The following is a 23,129-nucleotide window of genomic DNA, read 5'->3' as shown; positions in this document are numbered from 1 at the left end:
AAACTCCTTTTAACAGGAAGAAACCTCCAGCAGAACCAGGGTCAGGGAGGGGCAGTCTTCTGCTGGGACTGGTTGGGGCTGAGGGAGAGAACCAGGAAAAAGACATGCTGTGGAGGGGAGCAGAGATCAATCACTAATGATTAAACGCAGAGTGGTGCATACAGAGCAAAGAGAAAGAAACACTCAGTGCATCATGGGAACCCCCCAGCAGTCTAAGTCTATACCTCAAGTGACTCTGTTTGTGACGTGTACACAGAAAAGCCTTCCTCTGCATTGCAGCGTCATACAGCATCTCCTTGTGCAAAGTGTGCTGTATAGTTGAACAATGCACAGAGACACTATCTGCAGCAAGATCATGTTGTAGGTCTTTGGAGCAGGTCTGTGGGTTGAATATGACTGTTCTCACCACCCTTAACTTCAGCTTATCTGAGATTTTTCTTGGCCTGCCACTTTGAGCCTTAACTAGTACTGTGCCTGTGGTCTTCCATTTCCTCACTATGTTCCTCACAGTGGAAGTGGAAACTTACAGCTGAAATCTCTGAGATAGCTTTTTGTATCCTTCCCCTAAACCATGATGTTGAACAATCTTTGTTTTCAGGTCATTTGAGAGTTTTTCAGAGGCTCTCATGTTGCCACTCATTAGAAGAGATACAAAGAGAGGAAACATTTGCAAATGGCCACCTTAAATACCCTTTCTCATGATTGTATTCACCTGTGTAAGGAGGTCAACGGTCAGTGAGCTTACCAAACCAATTTGGTGTTCCAATAATTAGTGCTAAATGTATTCAAATCAGTAAAATGACAAGGGTGCCCACATTTATGCACCTGCCTAATTTTGTTTAAATGGTTATTGCACACTTTCTGTAAATCCTAGAAACTTCATTCACTTCTCAAATATCACTGTGTTTGTCTGCTATATCATATATTTAACTGACATTTCTGATCCAGACAACCAATGATTTATAAAGGAAAATCATGAAAATATTCGAGGAGTCCAAACATTTACATACAACTGTATCTGTGAGCTGAACTCTGTAGTGGAGCTGAACCAGGCTTTTAATGCAGTGAAAGTTTTAACTTTATGACGTTCTGTGACCTTGGGCAGACAATATTGGTCACCAGGGCTTTTGTCCTGGTTTTAGATCCAACTTGGGTGAGTGTTTAATTTCCATCTAGTCTGAGACCAGTCAGTTTGACTAAGGATCCAGAAAGTCTTCACAGAGCTTCACTTTTTCCACCTTTTTATGTTGGACTTATTCCAAAATTGACTAAATTCATTTCCCCCCCTCACAGTTCTAATCACAGCACTTCATAATTAAATTTTTGCAAATTTATAAAAAAATTAAAAACTAAGAAATCACATGTCCATAAATATTCACAGCCTTTGCTTAATACTTTGTTGATGCACTTTTGGCAGCAATTCCAGCCTCAAGTCTTCTTGAATATGATGCCACAAGCTTGGTGCACCTATCTTTGGGCAGTTTGGTCCATTCCTTTTTGCAGCACCTCTCAAGCTCCATCAGGTTGGATGTGGATTCAGGTCTGGACTCTGGCTGGACCACTCAAGGACATTCACAGAGTTGTCCTGAAGACACTCCTTTGATATCTTGGCTGTGTGTTTAGGGTCATTGTCCTGCTGAAAGATAAACCGTCGCCTCAGTCTGAGGTCAAGAGCGCTCTGGAGCAGGTTTTCATCCAGGATGTCTCTGTACATTGCTGCATTCATCTTTCCCTCAATCCTGGACTAGTCTCCCAGTTCTACCACAGCATGATGGTGCCACCACCATGCTTCACTGTAGGGATGGTGCCTGGTTTCCTCTAAATATAACACCTGGCATTCACACCAAAGAGTTCAATCTTTGTCTCATTAGACCAGAGAATTTTGTTTCTCCTGGTCTGAGAGTCCTTCAGGTTTTTGTCAAACTCCAGGTGGGCTGGCAGGAGCCTTTTACTAAGGAGTGGCTTCCGTCTGGCCACTCTATCATACAGGCCTGATTGATGGATTGCTGCAGAGATGGTTGTCCTTCTGGAAAGTTCTCTCTCCACAGAGGAATGCTGGAGCTCGACATGCACTGTCAGCTGTTGGACCTATATGTAGACAGGTGTGTGTCTTTCCAAATCATGTCTAATCAACTAAATTTACCGCAGGTGGACTCCCATTAAGCTGTAGAAACATCTCAAGGATGATCAGTGGAAACAGGAGGCACCTGAGCTCAATTTTGAGCTTCATGGCAAAGACTGTGAATACTTATGTACATGTGATTTCTTAGTTTTTTATTATTATTATTTTTAATAAATTTGACAAAAAATAATTTTACATTGTCATTATGGGGTATTGTGTGTAGAATTTTTGAGGAAAAAAATAGGAATTTCATCCATTTTGGAATAAGGCTGTGTGGAAAAAGTGAAGCGCTGTGAATCCTGTCCGGATGCCCTGTAGATGTGCACACAGCAGTCTTTCTCTGGATGGTCAAGGCTGTGGAGGATCTGTCACACTTCAGAATCAGTCAGCCTGGGCAGGGAGTGGATTTTACAGTCTGCAGTCGTCATTTCACTCAGGTGTCCTCAGACTGCCACTCACTCTCTCCTCTCCAACACAGCAGCATGTCTGACAGAAATGGGAGAGGAACACTCACTTGGTTTTGCACAACGGCACCAATTAACAACTCCAGTCGACGATTCTTAAACCTGCAGACTAAAACACAGTAAAACTACCATGAAAAAGTAAAGAGAATCGCTTGCCAAATACACCAGCACCATGCTGCTGCTCCTCTAACCTGTCACAGAAACTCACTTATTTCATGATATCAAGGTTTTTTGTCATATAAAAATTTATCCTGGTATTATGGATGGTATGATAAGGAACAGCCCTGGTGTGTGTGTGTGTGTGTGTCTGTGTGTGTGTGTGCGTGCGCGCGCACGCTGTTACTTCTAAGTCTGTATGTCCCATCGATGGGAAATTTCACTTTTTATTTGTGAGACACTGACAAGCCAAAATGAGGCAGGTGGGAGGGGGTTAAATAAAATGTTCTCAAATAAACAACAAATATGTCAACTGATGTCAGTTGAAAACTGCACTCCTCATGCAGTGTGAAGTCACACACACATAAACACACTATGCTGGGGAATTGAACAAAATACTACAATCGAGCACAAGAAAATGAGAATTAAAACAACACAAGAATACCTAAACCTCTTAAAAAAAGATCTGCAAAACAGAGTTGACACCAAAGAACAAGATCACAGCCATAAACCAGTTTGCAAACCCAGTGGTGACCTCTGGGTTTGGCATAGTAGACTGGCCACAGCATGAGCTTAATAAGTTGGACACAAAAACCAGGAAGATGCTCAGTGTCCACAAAGTCACATACAGAAATCAGTGCATGGACAGAATATATCTCCCTCACAGAGAAGAAGGTCTGGGTCTCACTGAAATCAACCAGGCCTACAGAGCATCGATAATAAATATTGGACAGTACTTAAAGAGCTCTGAAGAAGAAATCATGAAAAAGGTCACACAACACCACGAGAAGACCTTATCTGAGCAGACCTCAGTCATCAAACTGGCAAAAAACTTTGGCGGAGAACTTCGACAAGAGAGGGAATGCAACAATCTGACGCCTGCAACAAAACTCACAAGACAGACCAGAGACCAATACAGCAAAAGAGAAGGAAAACATCAAGTGGAAAGATGGAAAGAGCACAAAAGGGCCAAACGATTCCAAGAACTTGAAAAGGAATACATTGACAAAGTTGGATCAATGCAGTGGCTGAAAAATGGAGAACTTGGTTTTGATGGAGAAAGAATTCTGATTGGAGCACAAGATCAGGGACTTCTAACAAATAGCTAAGAAAATGTCAGGGATCTCACAAAATGAAAAATGTCGATTCTGTCATACAGCTGTTGAGAGTGTAAACCATCTAACATCAGCATGCCAGATCCTCATGGCAGATGGGCATTATACATCCAGACACAACAAGATCTGTCAATATCTCCACTGGAAAGTCTGCAAAGAACTGGAGATGGAGGTCAAAGAACATGTCTGGGAGCACGAGCCAGCACCAGTCTCATCCAACGGAAAAGTATCTGTCTTCTACGACAAAGAGATGCCATCAGGAAGACATATAAAACCTGATATTGTCATCTGGAACAAGCAAGAGAAAACAGCCAAAATCATCGATGTGACAGTCCCCAATGACTACGGCCTGAGTCGAGCGGAAAGGGGAAAGATCACGAAATACCAAGACCTGAAAAATGACCTACGAACAACATGGTCATTGAAAGACATCGATATCATACCAGTGGTGTTGGGGCAACAGGCCTGATGAAGAAGAACCTGAAGAAATACTTTGAGGTAATCCCTGGTCATCCAAGTGCCCATGAGGTGCAGTTGTCTGCAATTAAGGGAACGATCACCATCTTGAAGAGAGACCTTGGATTCAATGCCAGATCTGGTTAGGATAACTATAGAGCCTAGGATGCAACTTTAGACCCCAGGTTTGGGGCCCACTGCATTCTATTAAAAAGACATCAAAGATAAATGAAAAAACAATGTAAATATAAGGTCTTACCTGTGCGTTTTAGTGAAGAAAAGTCACTCTGCTGCACTTTGCTCCATCAGATCAGTTAGCAGAGCGGAGCTCCCCACCCTCCCACCCCCACCTTTACACACCTGTTCTCTGTGTTGGTGCAACAAGACAGAGAACGTCTCATTTCCTACAGCCTCCATGTGATCCTGGCTGCACATGCGATGAAACCTCAAGAAAAACTTAGAAAATTACTCAGTTCTCCGTGTAGAGCAGGGACACCGTGTGCGCGTGCTGGATGACGTGCGCGTGAATATTTATGTGTAACACTTCAGGGGAAAAAAGCGTTTACATTACATATTTAATTAACATCTTTCTGTGTAAATATCTCATCTTACCACATGGAGACCCGCAACTTATTTATGTACAATTTCTTCTTTCTTTGTAAAATTGGTGGGTGCGGCTAATATTCAGGTGCTCTCTATAGTCCAGAACTTATGGTAAACACAGGCAAGGCGAACTCACCCGTGCACGTGACAAACCGAACGTCCCATACTGAGACGGTTCAATACAAATACATGTATCGTTACACCCTCAGTACATAATCAATACAAATAGATATTTTGTATGTTGTGTTTCAGTATTCATAATTGTATCATTCTTGATTTTAATCATTAGGGGTCGGGTATTCATAATGTCATGCAGTAAACAAATAATTGTCATTTCTGCTCTTGCCAGTAATGGATAGACAGCTGTAACCCTCCAAAGGGTCAAAACAGCTCTTTTAGAACTAACATTTCCCTTTCTGACTGAGAGAAAAGAGCCTCATTACCATCAGACTGTCAGTCCAACGGTAATGATGCGGAGGGTGGAATTCCATGGGCGCACAGATAACACTGCTCCAATTTACATCATACATCACTGAAATTTCACATCTTTGTAAGAAAATTCTTCCTTTCTCCATGATGCGATGAAGCGCTGTAACTAGCGATGCATCAGGAGAAAATTGTGCTGGACATAGTTTCTCTGGTCTCGGCTGTAGAAGCCTCCTAACACCTGTTTGTTCAGGAGTGTCTTGGTGGCTTCTCTCACCTGTCTTCTTGCATGGTCACTCAGTTTCTGAGAAAGGCCTGCTTGAGGCATTCATATGCACCACATCCAAAAAGTATTCACAGCACTTCACGTGTTGTTCTGATGTGTCCTTCTCTCAGGTCAGCTGATGAGCTGATCCTGGAAGTACCAAGATCCAGATGGAGGCTCAGAGGGGACAGGACCTCCTCTGTTGTTGCTCCCTAACCATTGCATGTTAGAGAGGCCCCTTCACTGCCACATTTAAAGTTCATTTAAAAACCTATTTTTTTTCTCCTTGGCTTTCAGCCCCAGTGAGGCTCAATTTTAAATCCTATTTATTATTCATTTATTTAAATGTATGTTTCAATGTGCCAGCGGTGGTTGTGTTAAAGTGCTTTGTAAATGAAGACGGTGTGGTACCTGAACAGCACAAATCAAGTGCAGCAGGAGGTTTGGCATTGAAGGTGACCTGGATTGAGTTTAATGCTTTCACGTTGTCTGGTGGAAGTTTACCTTGTTTTTGGAATGACTCCACAAGTGATTCCGATCCGTGAATCACGTTGGTATCAGAACCCAATCCAGTAGTGGATCATATTGGCCCCATCCTTAGGCAGGAGTAGTCTCGAACCTGGAAACAAGCACACTAACCACCTGGCCACCACGCTTGCCGTATTGTTGTCATTCATTCATCCATCCAGCCATCCATCCATTTTCTTCCGCTTTATCCGGAGTCGGGTCGCGGGGGCAGCAGCTCAAGCAAAGCCGCCCAGACCTCCCAATCCACACACACCTCGCCCAGCTCCTCCGGGGGAACCATCCCTCACTCGTGAACAAGACCCCAAGATACTTAAACTCCTCCACTTGAGGCAAGGACACTCCACCGACCTGAAGAGGGCAAAGCACTTTTTTCCAGTCGAGAACCATGGCCTCGGATTTGGAGGTGCTGATTTTCAATCCCGGACGCTTCACACTTGGTTGCAAACCGCCCCAGTGCACGCTGAAGGTCCTGATTTGACGAAGCAAACAGAACCGCATACAGCAGAGACGAGATTCTGTGGTTTCCAAACCAGACCCCCTCTACACCCTGGCTGCGCCTAGAAATTCTGTCCATAAAAATAATGAACAGAACCGGCGACAAAGGGCAACCCTGGCGGAGGCCCTGACCCTGACTGGGGATGTTGTCGGGCGGTGGAAGGAGTACTTCGAGGATCTCTTCAATCCCATCGTCATGTCTTCCGAAGAGGAAGCAGAGACTGGGGACTCAGAGGTGGACTCATCCATTACCCAGGCCGAAGTCACCGAGGTGGTTAGAATGCTCCTCGGTGGCAAGGCTCCTGGGGTGGATGAAATCTGTCCTGGGTACCTTAAATCTCTGAATGTTGTGGGACTGTCTTGGCTGACACGCCTCTGCAATATCGCATGGCGATCGGGGACAGTGCCTCTGGATTGGCAGACCGGGGTGGTGGTCCCTCTGTTTAAGAAGGGGGACCGGAGGGTGTGTTCCAACTATAGGGGGATCACACTCCTCAGCCTCCCCGGTAAGGTCTATTCCAGATTACTGGAGAGGAGATTTCGACCGATGGTCGAACCTCGGATTCAGGAGGAGCAGTGTGGTTTTCGTCCTGGTCGCGGCACACTGGACCAGCTCTACACGCTCCATCGGGTGCTCGAGGGTTCATGGGAGTTCGCCCAACCAGTCCACATGTGTTTTGTGGATCTGGAGAAGGCGTTCGACCGTGTCCCTCGGGGCACCCTGTGGGGAGTGCTCCAGGAGTACGGGGTCCGGGGTCCTTTGCTAAGGGCTATCCGGTCCCTGTACGACCGCAGCAGGAGCTTGGTTCGCATTGCCGGTAGTAAGTCAAACCTGTTGTCGTTCAGTTATTTTATAAACGTCACACTTTGCTTGCCTCTACTGGTGGTTGGCTCTCACTGCGGTATTGTATCACTTCCTGTTCCGGAGCACAGCGGTGTTTTTCTGTATCTGTTAGCTGTTTAATCTGCGCAGTTAGATTGATCTAGTTATCTAGATTACGATTTGTTTCCCATTGTAATCTTTACGTGCCTTAACTAAAGCACTCATTCTGCTGAATCACCTCTAAATTATTTACACATTATTCACTTTGCGTGTTTTTAGGAATCCGCTAGCTTAGCGTAGCTACTAGCTCTTAGCCGATTTAGCATGGCGGCTTCTCCTGTCTCTCCCGCACTTTTCTGCTCTGGGTGTGAAATGTTTAGTTATTCCTCGGCCTCCTTTAGCAGTAATGGTACTTGTAATAAGTGTAGCTTATTCGTAGCTTTGGAGGCCAGGCTGGGCGAATTGGAGACTCGGCTCCGCACCGTGGAAAATTCTACAGCTAGCCAGGCCCCTGTAGTCGGTGCGGACCAAGGTAGCTTAGCCGCCGTTAGTTCCCCTCTGGCAGATCCGGAGCAGCCGGGAAAGCAGGCTGACTGGGTGACTGTGAGGAGGAAGCGTAGCCCTAAACAGAAGCCCCGTGTACACCGCCAACCCGTTCACATTTCTAACCGTTTTTTCCCCACTCGACGACACACCCGCCGAGGATCAAACTCTGGTTATTGGCGACTCTGTTTTGAGAAATGTGAAGTTAGCGACACCAGCAACCATAGTCAATTGTCTTCCGGGGGCCAGAGCAGGCGACATTGAAGGAAATTTGAAACTGCTGGTTAAGGCTAAGCGTAAATTTGGTAAGATTGTAATTCACGTCGGCAGTAATGACACCCGGTTACGCCAATCGGAGGTCACTAAAATTAACATTAAATCGGTGTGTAACTTTGCAAAAACAATGTCGGACTCTGTAGTTTTCTCTGGGCCCCTCCCCAATCAGACCGGGAGTGACATGTTTAGCCGCATGTTCTCCTTGAATTGCTGGCTGTCTGAGTGGTGTCCAAAAAATGAGGTGGGCTTCATAGATAATTGGCAAAGCTTCTGGGGAAAACCTGGTCTTGTTAGGAGAGACGGCATCCATCCCACTTTGGATGGAGCAGCTCTCATTTCTAGAAATCTGGCTAATTTCTTAAATCCTCCAAACCGTGACTATCCAGGGTTGGGACCAGGAAGCAGAGTTGTAGTCTTACACACCTCTCTGCAGCTTCTCTCCCCCTGCCATCCCCTCATTACCCCATCCCCGTAGAGACGGTGCCTGCTCCCAGACTACCAATAACCAGCAAAAATCTATTAAGCATAAAAATTCAAAAAGAAAAAATAATATAGCACCTTCAACTGCACCACAGACTAAAACAGTTAAATGTGGTCTATTAAACATTAGGTCTCTCTCTTCTAAGTCCCTGTTGGTAAATGATATAATAATTGATCAACATATTGATTTATTCTGCCTAACAGAAACCTGGTTACAGCAGGATGAATATGTTAGTTTAAATGAGTCAACACCCCCGAGTCACACTAACTGTCAGAATGCTCGTAGCACGGGCCGGGGCGGTGGATTAGCAGCAATCTTCCATTCCAGCTTATTAATTAATCAAAAACCCAGACAGAGCTTTAATTCATTTGAAAGCTTGTCTCTTAGTCTTGTCCATCCAAATTGGAAGTCCCAAAAACCAGTTTTATTTGTTATTATCTATCGTCCACCTGGTCGTTACTGTGAGTTTCTCTGTGAATTTTCAGACCTTTTGTCTGACTTAGTGCTTAGCTCAGATAAGATAATTATAGTGGGCGATTTTAACATCCACACAGATGCTGAGAATGACAGCCTCAACACTGCATTTAATCTATTATTAGACTCTATTGGCTTTGCTCAAAAAGTAAATGAGTCCACCCACCACTTTAATCATATCTTAGATCTTGTTCTGACTTCTGGTATGGAAATAGAAGACTTAACAGTATTCCCTGAAAACTCCCTTCTGTCTGATCATTTTTAATAACATTTACATTTACTCTGATGGACTACCCAGCAGTAGGGAATAAGTTTCATTACACTAGAAGTCTTTCAGAAAGCGCTGTAACTAGGTTTAAGGATATGATTCCTTCTTATGTTCTCTAATGCCATATAACAACACAGTGCAGAGTAGCTACCTAAACTCTGTAAGGGAGATAGAGTATCTCGTCAATAGTTTTACATCCTCATTGAAGACAACTTTGGATGCTGTAGCTCCTCTGAAAAAGAGAGCTTTAAATCAGAAGTGTCTGACTCCATGGTATAACTCTCAAACTCGTAGCTTAAAGCAGATAACCCGTAAGTTGGAGAGGAAATGGCGTCTCACTAATTTAGAAGATCTTCACTTAGCCTGGAAAAAAGAGTCTGTTGCTCTATAAAAAAGCCCTCCGTAAAGCTAGGACATCTTTCTACTCATCACTAATTGAAGAAAATAAGAACAACCCCAGGTTTCTTTTCAGCACTGTAGCCAGGCTGACAAAGAGTCAGAGCTCTATTGAGCTGAGTATTCCATTATCTTTAACTAGTAATGAGTTCATGACTTTCTTTGCTAACAAAATTTTAACTATTAGAGAAAAAATTACTCATAACCATCCCAAAGACGTATCGTTATCTTTGGCTGCTTTCAGTGATGCCGGTATTTGGTTAGACTCTTTCTCTCCGATTGTTCTGTCTGAGTTATTTTCATTAGTTACTCATCCAAACCATCAACATGTTTATTAGACCCCATTCCTACCAGGCTGCTCAAGGAAGCCCTACCATTATTTAATGCTTCGATCTTAAATATGATCAATCTATCTTTGTTAGTTGGCTATGTACCACAGGCTTTTAAGGTGGCAGTAATTAAACCATTACTTAAAAAGCCATCACTTGACCCAGCTATCTTAGCTAATTATAGGCCAATCTCCAACCTTCCTTTTCTCTCAAAAATTCTTGAAAGGGTAGTTGTAAAACAGCTAACTGATCATCTGCAGAGGAATGGTCTATTTGAAGAGTTTCAGTCAGGTTTTAGAATTCATCATAGTACAGAAACAGCATTAGTGAAGGTTACAAATGATCTTCTTATGGCCTCGGACAGTGGACTCATCTCTGTGCTTGTTCTGTTAGACCTCAGTGCTGCTTTTGATACTGTTGACCATAAAATTTTATTACAGAGATTAGAGCATGCCATAGGTATTAAAGGCACTGCGCTGCGGTGGTTTGAATCATATTTGTCTAATAGATTACAATTTGTTCATGTAAATGGGGAATCTTCTTCACAGACTAAAGTTAATTATGGAGTTCCACAAGGTTCTGTGCTAGGACCAATTTTATTCACTTTATATATGCTTCCCTTAGGCAGTATTATTAGACGGTATTGCTTAAATTTTCATTGTTACGCAGATGATACCCAGCTTTATCTATCCATGAAGCCAGAGGACACACACCAATTAGCTAAACTGCAGGATTGTCTTACAGACATAAAGACATGGATGACCTCTAATTTCCTGCTTTTAAACTCAGATAAAACTGAAGTTATTGTTCTTGGCCCCACAAATCTTAGAAACATGGTGTCTAACCAGATCCTTACTCTGGATGGCATTACCCTGACCTCTAGTAATACTGTGAGAAATCTTGGAGTCATTTTTGATCAGGATATGTCATTCAAAGCGCATATTAAACAAATATGTAGGACTGCTTTTTTGCATTTACGCAATATCTCTAAAATCAGAAAGGTCTTGTCTCAGAGTGATGCTGAAAAACTAATTCATGCATTATTTCCTCTAGGCTGGACTATTGTAATTCATTATTATCAGGTTGTCCTAAAAGTTCCCTAAAAAGCCTTCAGTTAATTCAAAATGCTGCAGCTAGAGTGCTGACGGGGACTAGAAGGAGAGAGCATATCTCACCCATATTGGCCTCTCTTCATTGGCTTCCTGTTAATTCTAGAATAGAATTTAAAATTCTTCTTCTTACTTATAAGGTTTTGAATAATCAGGTCCCATCTTATCTTAGGGACCTCATAGTACCATATCACCCCAATAGAGCGCTTCGCTCTCAGACTGCAGGCTTACTTGTAGTTCCTAGGGTTTGTAAGAGTAGAATGGGAGGCAGAGCCTTCAGCTTTCAGGCTCCTCTCCTGTGGAACCAGCTCCCAATTCAGATCAGGGAGACAGACACCCTCTCTACTTTTAAGATTAGGCTTAAAACTTTCCTTTTTGCTAAAGCTTATAGTTAGGGCTGGATCAGGTGACCCTGAACCATCCCTTAGTTATGCTGCTATAGACGTAGACTGCTGGGGGGTTCCCATGATGCACTGTTTCTTTCTCTTTTTGCTCTGTATGCACCACTCTGCATTTAATCATTAGTGATCGATCTCTGCTCCCCTCCACAGCATGTCTTTTTCCTGGTTCTCTCCCTCAGCCCCAACCAGTCCCAGCAGAAGACTGCCCCTCCCTGAGCCTGGTTCTGCTGGAGGTTTCTTCCTGTTAAAAGGGAGTTTTTCCTTCCCACTGTAGCCAAGTGCTTGCTCACAGGGGGTCGTTTTGACCGTTGGGGTTTTACATCATTATTGTATGGCCTTGCCTTACAATATAAAGCGCCTTGGGGCAACTGTTTGTTGTGATTTGGCGCTATATAAAAAAAAAAATTGATTGATTGATTGATATTTGTATTAAATAAGATAAGATAATCCTTTATTGGGCCCCCGACGGGGGAAATTTACAAAGCTACAGCGGCAAAGGGACAGTACACAGAACAACTGCAACATCTGCAGAAATAGCGTGAAAGAAGACAGATACCAAAAACACATGGAAGTTGAGTTCTGTGCAGAAAAACCAGTGGTGGGCACAGTTCCGCTAATCTGCAAACCGCTAATTAGCAAAGCTAACTTTTTTGTTAGAGGTTTAGCTTTTCATCTAACTTTGAAAACCACCAGCGGATTAATTAGCTTCCACTAAATTTAGTTGGGCTAATTTTCACTCTGCTAACATTTCTTTTCTGACATAGTTCACACTGGACGCTCGAAAAATGTTTGTAAACCCTAAAGTCAAACATTAATTCCTGTCTGTAGTGTGTTTTGCAACAGCCAGGCTGCGGCAAGGAAGTCAGTCCTCCCCGAGCAGAAGGGGGCGGGCCGGCTGGCGGCTGCCACTGTTGCTGAAAAAAAAAAAGAGGAGGTTGAGGTAAATCACAACATCCTTTTCACTCATCATCACAACATAACTTTTGACCAAACTACATTCCTTGACCTGTAAAAACACAACAAATCTATAACACTAACAACACTGCTAAACTAACATGTACTACAATAATAATAATAAAAAACAAACAAACCCCAAGCTCCCATAATGCATTGCTGCAATGCAGTATGACCAGCAGTGTGTCTGCTTTAAGAGACATGCAAGCCTTTACCTTTTTTTTGTTTAAGTGAAAAGACACTTATTTATGGAGTTAAATTTGTCTCATTAATACCTGCAAATGCAGAGGCTGATCTACAACTAGTACTTTGTCCATACGTGTTTTGCGATCCACAAACACAAATTTACGATTTGTAACTTGTGTATTGGTTTTTACAAATAGATGTGTATTACAACCCCTGGCAATAATTATGGAATCACCGACCTCTGAGGATGTTCATTCAGTTGTTTAATCTTGTAGAAAAAAAGCAGATCACAGACATGACACAAAACTAAAGTCATTTCAAATGGCAACTTTCTGGCTTTAAGAAACACTATAAGAAATCAAGAAAAAAAAAATTGTGGCAGTCAGTAACGGTTACTTTTTTAGACCAAGCAGAGGGAAAAAAAATATGGAATCACTCAATTCTGAGGAAGAAATTATGGAATCATCCTGTAAATTTTCATCCCCAAAACTAACACCTGCATCAAATCAGATCTGCTCGTTAGTCTGCATCTAAAAAGGAGTGATCACACCTTGGAGAGCTGTTGCACCAAGTGGACTGACATGAATCATGGCTCCAACACGAGAGATGTCAATTGAAACAAAGGAGAGGATTATCAAACTCTTAAAAGAGAGTAAATTATCACGCAATGTTGCAAAAGATGTTGGTTGTTCACAGTCAGCTGTGTCTAAACTCTGGACCAAATACAAACAACATGGGAAGGTTGTTAAAGGCAAACATACTGGTAGACCAAGGAAGACATCAAAGCGTCAAGACAGAAAACTTGAAAAAGCAATATGTCTCAAAAATCGAAAAATGCACAACAAAACAAATGAGGAACGAATGGGAGGAAACTGGAGTCAACGTCTGTGACCGAACTGTAAGAAACCGCCTAAAGGAAATGGGATTTACATACAGAAAAGCTAAACGAAAGCCATCATTAACACCTAAACAGAAAAAACAAGGTTACAATGGGCTAAGGAAAAGCAATCGTGGACTGTGGATGACTGGATGAAAGTCATATTCAGTGATGAATCTCGAATCTGCATTGGGCAAGGTGATGATGCTGGAACTTTTGTTTGGTGCCGTTCCAATGAGATTTATAAAGATGACTGCCTGAAGAGAACATGTAAATTTCCACAGTCATTGATGATATGGGGCTGCATGTCAGGTAAAGGCACTGGGGAGATGGCTGTCATTACATCATCAATAAATGCACAAGTTTACGTTGATATTTTGGACACTTTTCTTATCCCATCAATTGAAAGGATGTTTGGGGATGATGAAATCATTTTTCAAGATGATAATGCATCTTGCCATTGAGCAAAAACTGTGAAAACATTCCTTGCAAAAAGACACATAGGGTCAATGTCATGGCCTGCAAATAGTCCGGATCTTAATCCAATTGAAAATCTTTGGTGGAAGTTGAAGAAAATGGTCCATGACAAGGCTCCAACCTGCAAAGCTGATCTGGCAACAGCAATCAGAGAAAGTTGGAGCCAGATTGATGAAGAGTACTGTTTGTCACTCATTAAGTCCATGCCTCAGAGACTGCAAGCTGTTATAAAAGCCAGAGGTGGTGCAACAAAATACTAGTGATGTGTTGGAGCGTTCTTTTGTTTTTCATGATTCCATCATTTTTTCCTCAGAATTGAGTGATTCCATATTTTTTTTCCCTCTGCTTGGTCTAAAAAAGTAACCTTTACTGACTGCCACAATTTTTTTTTTCCTGATTTCTTATAGTGTTTCTTAAAGCCAGAAAGTTGCCATTTGAAATGACTTTAGTTTATTTTCATGTCTGTGATCTGCTTTTTTTCTACAAAATTAAACAACTGAATGATCATCCTCCAAGGCCGGTGATTCCATAATTTTTTCCTCAGAATTGAGTGAGTCCATATTTTTTTTTCCTCTGCTTGGTCTAAAAAAGTAACCGTTACTGACTGCCACAATTTTTTTTCTTGATTTCTTATAGTGTTTCTTAAAGCCAGAAAGTTGCCATTTGAAATGACTTTAGTTTTGTGTCATGTCTGTGATCTGCTTTTTTTTCTACAAAATTAAACAACTGAATGAACATCCTCCGAGGCCGGTGATTCCATAATTTTTGCCAGAGGTTGTACATAAATGTACAACAAAAGGCATTTGCAAAACTGAAAATTCTGTTTCTGAAGTGTGGCTCAGCATGTTGATCACTGATCACATGTTGGCTGCTATTCACAGTCCTATCCAGTAGATGGCAGTGTTCTATGCATTTTTTTGGGGGGGGGGGGTGAGCAAAGACTGAATTCCCATAATTCCTTTTGGCGGTTGTGTCAGTTTAATGTTCAGACCTTCAGAATTAGCTCATTACTTTAAAAGTGCGATATTTTCACTTTGTAAAAATGATGCATTTAATGTTGATAAACTGTCCGGAATTATTTCATTTTTTAAAATTTCATTTATTTATATAGCACCAAATCAAAAAAGAGTTGCCTCAAGGCGCTTCACACAAGTAAGGTCTAACCTCACCAACCCCCAGAGCAGCAGTGGTGAAGAACAACTGAGAAACTGAGAAACTTCATTGGGAATTGGTCTGTTTATAGTGAAAGTGCCTTGCGTTTGATCTACACTGCCACCGTCTGTAGTATTCTGTGTGGAAGGTAAATGTGTAGTCTTAGCAGTGGCTGACAGGGTGCTTAAAGACAAAAGCACTGGCTCGTTGTTTGTTTTGGATTTGTGATCACTTCGCATTGAATTTACTCAGAAACCTCTGTGGTGCTTTAATTCATTCGTTTTAGTGGTTTATCGGTTTAGCGTTATAAAAGTTAGGTTTTCAGTTTGCAGATTAGCGGTTTTTGAAGTTAACTTTTCGGTTAGCTGTGCCCACCAGATAACAATATTTACTGTAGAATACACTATTTTTAAGCAAGGAAAAAAGAATGCTTCGTAAATTGCACAAGTAATTCAAGGGATGTTGTACATGTGTGTAAAAGTTTTTATAGAATGTGTAGTATTATTGCAAAAGAGAGACAGAAAAATTGTTACTATAATGATATTAATGATTTGAATGACCCGAGTGGTCTACTGGGAACAGTGCTGGTTCAGCAGGAATGAAGGACCAGCGATGTCGCTCCTTCACGCACTTTGCGTGGAGCAGCCTGTCGCTGAAGGAGCTTTCCAGTGCGGTCAGGAGTGGAAGGCGTGGGGTGGGAGGCGTTCTCCAGCAGGGCCAACCGCTTATCCATCGTCCTCCTTTCTCCCACCTCCTGCACTGGGTTCAGGGGACTTCCCAGGACAGAGCTGTCCTTCCTAATCAGTTTGTCAAGTCTTCTCCTCTCAGCACTTGGGATGCTGCTCCAGCAGACCACTCTGTAAAAAATGGCCGATGCCACCAGAGAGTCCAAGAAGGTCCTCAGGAGCGCCCACTGCAGTCCAAAGGACCTGAGTGGCCTCCCTTGGCAGGTCATCTGTTCTTGCCTTTCTCATAAAGTGCAGTGGTGTTGTTTGACCAGTGCAGTTTATTGTTTAGGTGAACACCCAGGTACTTGTAAGAGTCCACTATCTCAATATCTGTTCCCTGGATCTTCACTGGTGTCGGTGGAGAACACCTGTGCCTGTGGAAGTCCACCACCAGCTCTTTGGTTTTCCCAGCATTGATCTGGAGGTGGTTCTGCTTACACCAGTCCACAAAGTCCTGGGTCACCCGTCTGTACTCTCTGCCGGCCTTGTCAGTGATGAGTCAGCATAGATATGCTGATTCTTCAAAATGTGTCATGGTACACAGAAGTCAGGGTTGGGTTCTATATGTCGCAGTTCAGTCTGAGTTCAGCACCGTATCTTTAATCTGTGAACAGCAGAGCTGCCGTCAGACACATCAGCACTGTGACACAAAGTGTAAATGGAATTTTAAATTCAATTTTCAATTTATTTTCATGTATATAGCACCAAATCACAACAGAGTTGCCTCAATTTGCTTCACACAAGTAAGGTCTAACCTCACTAACCCCCAGAGCAACAGTGGTAAGGGAAAAACTCCCTCTGAGGAAGAAACCTCAAGCAGACCGGACTCAAAGGGGTGACCCTCTGCTTGGGCCATGATACAGACACAAATTACAGAACAATTCACAAAACGAAAACACAGGAAGTGCTGTTGGTGCACAGGACAGGAGGGTCTCCAGCAGGGTCTTCTGGATGAGTGTTAGCCCAACAACACTTGCATTGCTTGACTCCATTCAGAGGAAGGCACTTCGAGTTATTGGCGTGGATCAGGATGAAGCACGATCGAAATTTAACATCACAACTCTCCATCAGAGACGTCAAGTGGCAGCAGCTACAGTTCTCTACACAATGCACACCAGAATATGTCCAACGGACCTTCGTGCTCTACTTCCTCAGCCATATGTTGTTAGGAGAGCCGCCCGTACCAGTCTGTCAGTGCCTCGCCATGCTGTTGCAGTGCCTGTATCAAGAACCGTCTCTACTGGCCGGACTTTCATCCATGCAACAGTACATGTCTGGAACAGCTTGCCAGATGACATAGTTGGCAACATCTCCGAAAATGATGTTATGACCTTCAAAAGCAGAATGCGCCAGCATCTTACATCACTCGTCGGAGGCTTCGCCCCCTCACTCCAGCTTTCCTCTTGCTGTGAACCACTGATTAGGCCATGGAGATATCTACCACAGTGCAATGCTGCCTATGGTAGTGCTTGAAATTATTCATTCTTCATGAGCTATTGTTCACTTAAAAAAAAAAAATACCACACCCATCTCTGGATGGAGCTGCACCTTAAACAGAGAAAAAAACAGAATCAGGCATCAGAAAGACAAGAAATACAGTATAATTTATCAGCATGAAACAACAAGAAAAACAGAAGAAATATTAAGGTGATCACCAGCCACTAGCCCTAAGCTTCACTAAAAGACCCAGAATATAGATAAAGTTGAGGCCGCAGCATGCTCCGTTCACTAATAAAATGAATTAAGAGTAAAAAGCGTAAAACTATACTATGCCAGTATGCTAGACATATGAAAGGGAAAATAAGTGCGTCTTAAGTCTGGACTTGAAAGTCTAAATGGAAATGGAAACTTTCTTTTTGTGCAAGTGCAAATCAAGTTAAATTGACTTTGATGGGGATAAATGGGGGCTGTGGAGCTTCTTTTTTTTTTTTTTTTTTTTTTTTTTTTAATAAGATTGGATCTGCAGAGCCTATGAAAACTACAGAGACATGGTGTTCATTGGACCACTTGCAGGATAAGACTTTGTCTGGTCTGCAGTATAGCATTGCATCAAAGTAAAAAAAAAAAAAAAAAATCTGGACTAAATGAGTCAAAGCCAACAACATCTTTGACTATGTCAAGATCACTCAACACGTGTCAGAAGATTCAGCTGTGCTGTATATCCTGGAATATTAATGCAGCACTTCTGACTCGTGAGGTGGCCATTAGGTAGCTTTTACAGACATTCATCAGAGTGCTCAGATGTACCCGGTCTGAATGAAAAGCAAATCAAAGGACATATTCAGTGTGGTCAAATCCTGGTCCTTTGTATATCAACCAAACACAGCTGTAGATGTGAAAGTGCTGTGTGTTGCTTTAAAGTGCCCACGAGTCGTCACTGCTTCAGTAAACCTCTGTGAAGGGGATGTGCGGCGACAGACTGCTGCACCGTAGTCTGCGTTAATCACAATAATCAATACATTAAACTTCCCCATGGTCACTCACTTTAAAATGAATATTACGTACTATGGTGTAGTAGCTGGCAGCATGGATAGTAATATATCAGGTAACTGACGGACCTCATCGAAGGTGAAATTCATTCTGCACTTGAAGTACTGTGTACCTCTGAGCCACTGGATACTGTGACTAAGTTGTATTTTATTAAACTTTATAACACAATTATACAAACACAACATCGACATGAATCTATCTGGGTAGCACATTATTATTAATTACTTTGCTTTAACATGTCCCTTTTTCATTTTTTGTCCCTTTGTGATTCCCGTAGTCTCAGTTTGTGTGTTAGTTTTTTCATTAGGAATATGTCCTCTGTCCTTGTTATCCATCGCTCCTTTGATGACACACCCATCTTTCTCCACTTCCTCGTTATGCTTTTTTTTTTTTTTTTTTTTTTGCTGCTATTAACATTATCTTTACTAAATATTCATCACATTTATAAATAGCGCCATCTCGAAAATGATTCCAGTAAAGGAGTTCGGCTTTCAATGGAATTGCATATCCCAAAACTTGATACATGACATAAATAGCTTTCCAAAAATCTAAAAGTTTTGGACATTTCCAGAAGATAAGGGAATGATCAGCATCCATCATCTATCATTCTCTCCAGCATTTCTAATGCATCCATAATGGTTTACTTTTCAATTTGGGTGTAACAAAGAATCTTATCAGATTTTTCCAGGCAAACTCCCTCCATGCCTGAGAGCTGGTAGTTGTAGTGAAATATCCACATGTTGAGCCAATCTATCATCAGTCTCTATATTAAACCCTTTTTCCCACTTTATTTCACTGCTTGGGTTGTATGTGGATCAGGGCAGAAGGTCCCAGTGACATGGCATTACTAGGTGATGGTCTAGTGGTTAAGCTTTGGACTTGAGACCAGAGGATCCTCGGTTCAAATCCCAGCCTGACTGGAAAATCACTCAGGGTCCTTGGACAAGGTCCTTAATCCCCTTGTTGCTCCCGGTGTGTAGTGGGCACCCTGTATGGTAAATGGACTGCTTTTATATAGCACTTTTCCATCTGCATCAGAAGCTCAAAGCGCTTTACAATAATGCCTCACATTCACCCCGATGTGAGGTTGCACAAGATGCTCACTACACACATGGCACGCCTCACTACACTATGTTCACATTCACCCTTTGGGGTGAATGTGAGGTATCATTGTAAAGCGCTTTGAGCTCCAATTTTGGTAAAATGTGATGCAAATTATTGGTTGAGCTAATAGGATTAATAAATGGAATAGTTTCAACAGTGTTGAATGTTTGGTCTCCAAACTAAAGGTCAAACAAGGTCGGTGTACCTTGGATTCTATGACCCCGTAACATAACTAAGCATGACAGATGGTGCAAACTGTTCCTTTTTAAAATGCTATTAACTCAACCAATAATCTGCATAATTTTACCAAAATTGGAGCAACTTTAACTTTTGACCCCTGTACAAACTGAAACTGACCTTTGTCACCATTTTTTTTCTGTTTTTACCTCCATAACATTCAGTCACAGATAGTCCAAACTGTACCTTTTTTGGAATCATGATCAGATAAATAATGTGGTGTAGTTTTCAACATGACTGGAGCAATTTTATATTTTGACCCCTGTTTAATTCTTTGACCCCTGTAGTTCATTAGAGGTCAGCTCCAGGATGTCTCCATATCTGACAATAAACATGAGTTAATTTCAAATATGTGTACCAAATTCCATGCTTTTATCAGTAAATGAACAATTTTAATGTAAACTTTAGCTAAGCTGCACCACATTGTGTCGTCACACACACTGCCGCTGCAGCAGAAGCTCGAGTCTGGAGGTGTCAGAGTCGACCTTCAGAGCACCTCCTGTATCAGTATGAGCAGGCTACCCATAAACTAAAAGAATTGGCCTGTAGGGGGCGATAAAGAAGCATGAGCATTGATCAAGTCAGTGAATCAAGCTTCACATGTTGATAAACACATTCAATGATTCATTCCGTTACATGTGTTATGTAATTTTTTTTCCGAAATCTTCAAATATTTACAGGCTTTTTCTCACTTTATCAGATTATAGTGTGGCTGATCCACTGGGCATCTCCTCTTCTGTTTTTCTCACTCACCAGTGTGCTACACACACACACACACACACACTGTCCATTCTCATCATCTACCTTCATTGCCCCCTGTAGCCTGTTTTTGATCGGGATGGGAACAAATGAGAAGCCATTACAGAACCATTTAATGCATGATTTACTTCATCTTCAGTTTGCACTGGATGCTCATTTTAGAATGTTTTTTTTTTCTGTGAGATCTGTCACAAGGAAAGCATCTTTTAAAAATGTAATGTAAAGAAAACAGTTGACAGATCCTCGAAATTCATGGATTGGGGCCAAAAACACATGGTTTATCCTGCCAAAGAAGATTTTAAATTGTGTTTTGCTACACTCAGTCTTGTGGTATCTGGCTGAGCTTGGTGAAAGTTTTTGATTGAATGTTTGAACAAAGATCAGTATCTTTGCACAGGAAATATAGTCACCTGTTACTTGTTGCAGAGGTATTTTTAACCAGCGAGATGGTGAGTGACATGAAGAGACAGCAGAGGTATGAAGTTGCCGTCCTGCAAACTGAAGCTTGTCGCTGGACTTTGGTACATTTAAGGCTGCAGTGAAATATCTATGGATGTGCACAGGAAGACATTAACACAAATCTATATAAACATTTGCGTATAAATTATTACACTCAGTCGGACTAGCTATCTGGGAGTTCCACAGGTTTATGTGGGTCGTGTGATCATAATATCTATCTCTGATTCATAGAAGTCTGTTGATGCGTGGCAGGTAGTGTAGGAATGTGACGGTGGGTGTGACGGCTCCTCGCTGTGGCTGTAATGCCTTAAAATGATTATGCGTGGGAATTAGCATTAGCCTTTGTGTCACAAGTCCAATTTCCAGCTATTTATGTCTTATTTTGGTCCTGCACTTTTGCAAACATCACACAATTGCTGCACAACAGTCTTTGGAATTTGTGAAGAGTTCAAAATAAGCAAACTTTGGATCATAGCTACAGACTAAGTCATGATACCTAGTTATTGATTGATTACATTAAATATCAGTATAATGTCACTGTGTTAGCAGATGTCTGTGACCTCTGTGGCTTCCTAGCAGTGCGTTGATTTGCCGTTATGTCAGGATTTAAACTATCGCACCAACTACAGGACAAACGTTTGTGAGAATAGGCAGCAAACATTCAACATAATGACACACTGATCAGTCAAATCTGTTCAGAGGCACAACCACCTCATTTACACTCAACAAAAATATAAACGCAACACTTTTGGTTTTGCTCCCATTTTGTATGAGATGAACTCAAAGATCTAAAACTTTTTCCACATACACAATATCACCATTTCCCTCAAATATTGTTCACAAACCAGTCTAAATCTGTGATAGTGAGCACTTCTCCTTTGCTGAGATAATCCATCCCACCTCACAGGTGTGCCATATCAAGATGCTGATTAGACACCATGATTAGTGCACAGGTGTGCCTTAGACTGCCCACAATAAAAGGCCACTCTGAAAGGTGCAGTTTTATCACACAGCACAATGCCACAGATGTCACAAGATTTGAGGGAGCGTGCAATTGGCATGCTGACAGCAGGAATGTCAACCAGAGCTGTTGCTCGTGTATTGAATGTTCATTTCTCTACCATAAGCCGTCTCCAAAGGCGTTTCAGAGAATTTGGCAGTACATCCAACCAGCCTCACAACCGCAGACCACGTGTAACCACACCAGCCCAGGACCTCCACATCCAGCATGTTCACCTCCAAGATCGTCTGAGACCAGCCACTCGGACAGCTGCTGAAACAATCGGTTTGCATAACCAAAGAATTTCTGCACAAACTGTCAGAAACCGTCTCAGGGAAGCTCATCTGCATGCTCGTCGTCCTCATCGGGGTCTCGACCTGACTCCAGTTCGTCGTCGTAACCGACTTGAGTGGGCAAATGCTCACATTCACTGGCGTTTGGCACGTTGGAGAGGTGTTCTCTTCACGGATGAATCCCGGTTCACACTGTCCAGGGCAGATGGCAGACAGCGTGTGTGGCGTCGTGTGGGTGAGCGGTTTTCTGATGTCAGTGTTGTGGATCGAGTGGCCCATGGTGGCGGTGGGGTTATGGTATGGGCAGGCATCTGTTATGGACGAAGAACACAGGTGCATTTTATTGATGGCATTTTGAACGCACAGAGATACCGTGACGAGATCCTGAGGCCCATTGTTGTCCCATACATCCAAGAACGTCACCTCATGTTGCAGCAGGATAATGCACGGCCCCATGTTGCAAGGATCTGTTCACAATTCTTGGAAGCTGAAAATGTCCCAGTTCTTGCATGGCTGGCATACTCACCGGACATGTCACCCATTGAGCATGTTTGGGATGCTCTGGACCGGCGTATACGACAGCGTGTACCAGTTCCTGCCAATATCCAGCAACTTCGCACAGCCATTGAAGAGGAGTGGACCAACATTCCACAGGCCACAATTGACAACCTGATCAACTCTAT

At 42.4% G+C, this 23,129-nt stretch overlaps 1 protein-coding gene across 1 annotated transcript in view; it reads left to right on the top strand.

Moving 5' to 3' along the window:
- Positions 1-23,129, top strand: part of ddb1 (damage-specific DNA binding protein 1) — a 260,804-nt gene that overhangs the window by 213,748 nt on the left and 23,927 nt on the right. The gene's annotated exons all lie outside the window — the stretch shown is intronic.

The sequence above is a fragment of the Thalassophryne amazonica genome, chromosome 2 (assembly GCF_902500255.1).
Source record: "Thalassophryne amazonica chromosome 2, fThaAma1.1, whole genome shotgun sequence".
Lineage (NCBI taxonomy): Eukaryota > Metazoa > Chordata > Actinopteri > Batrachoidiformes > Batrachoididae > Thalassophryne > Thalassophryne amazonica.
Note: the sequence above shows the minus strand (reverse complement) of the source record. Positions and strands in the feature narration are given on the sequence as shown.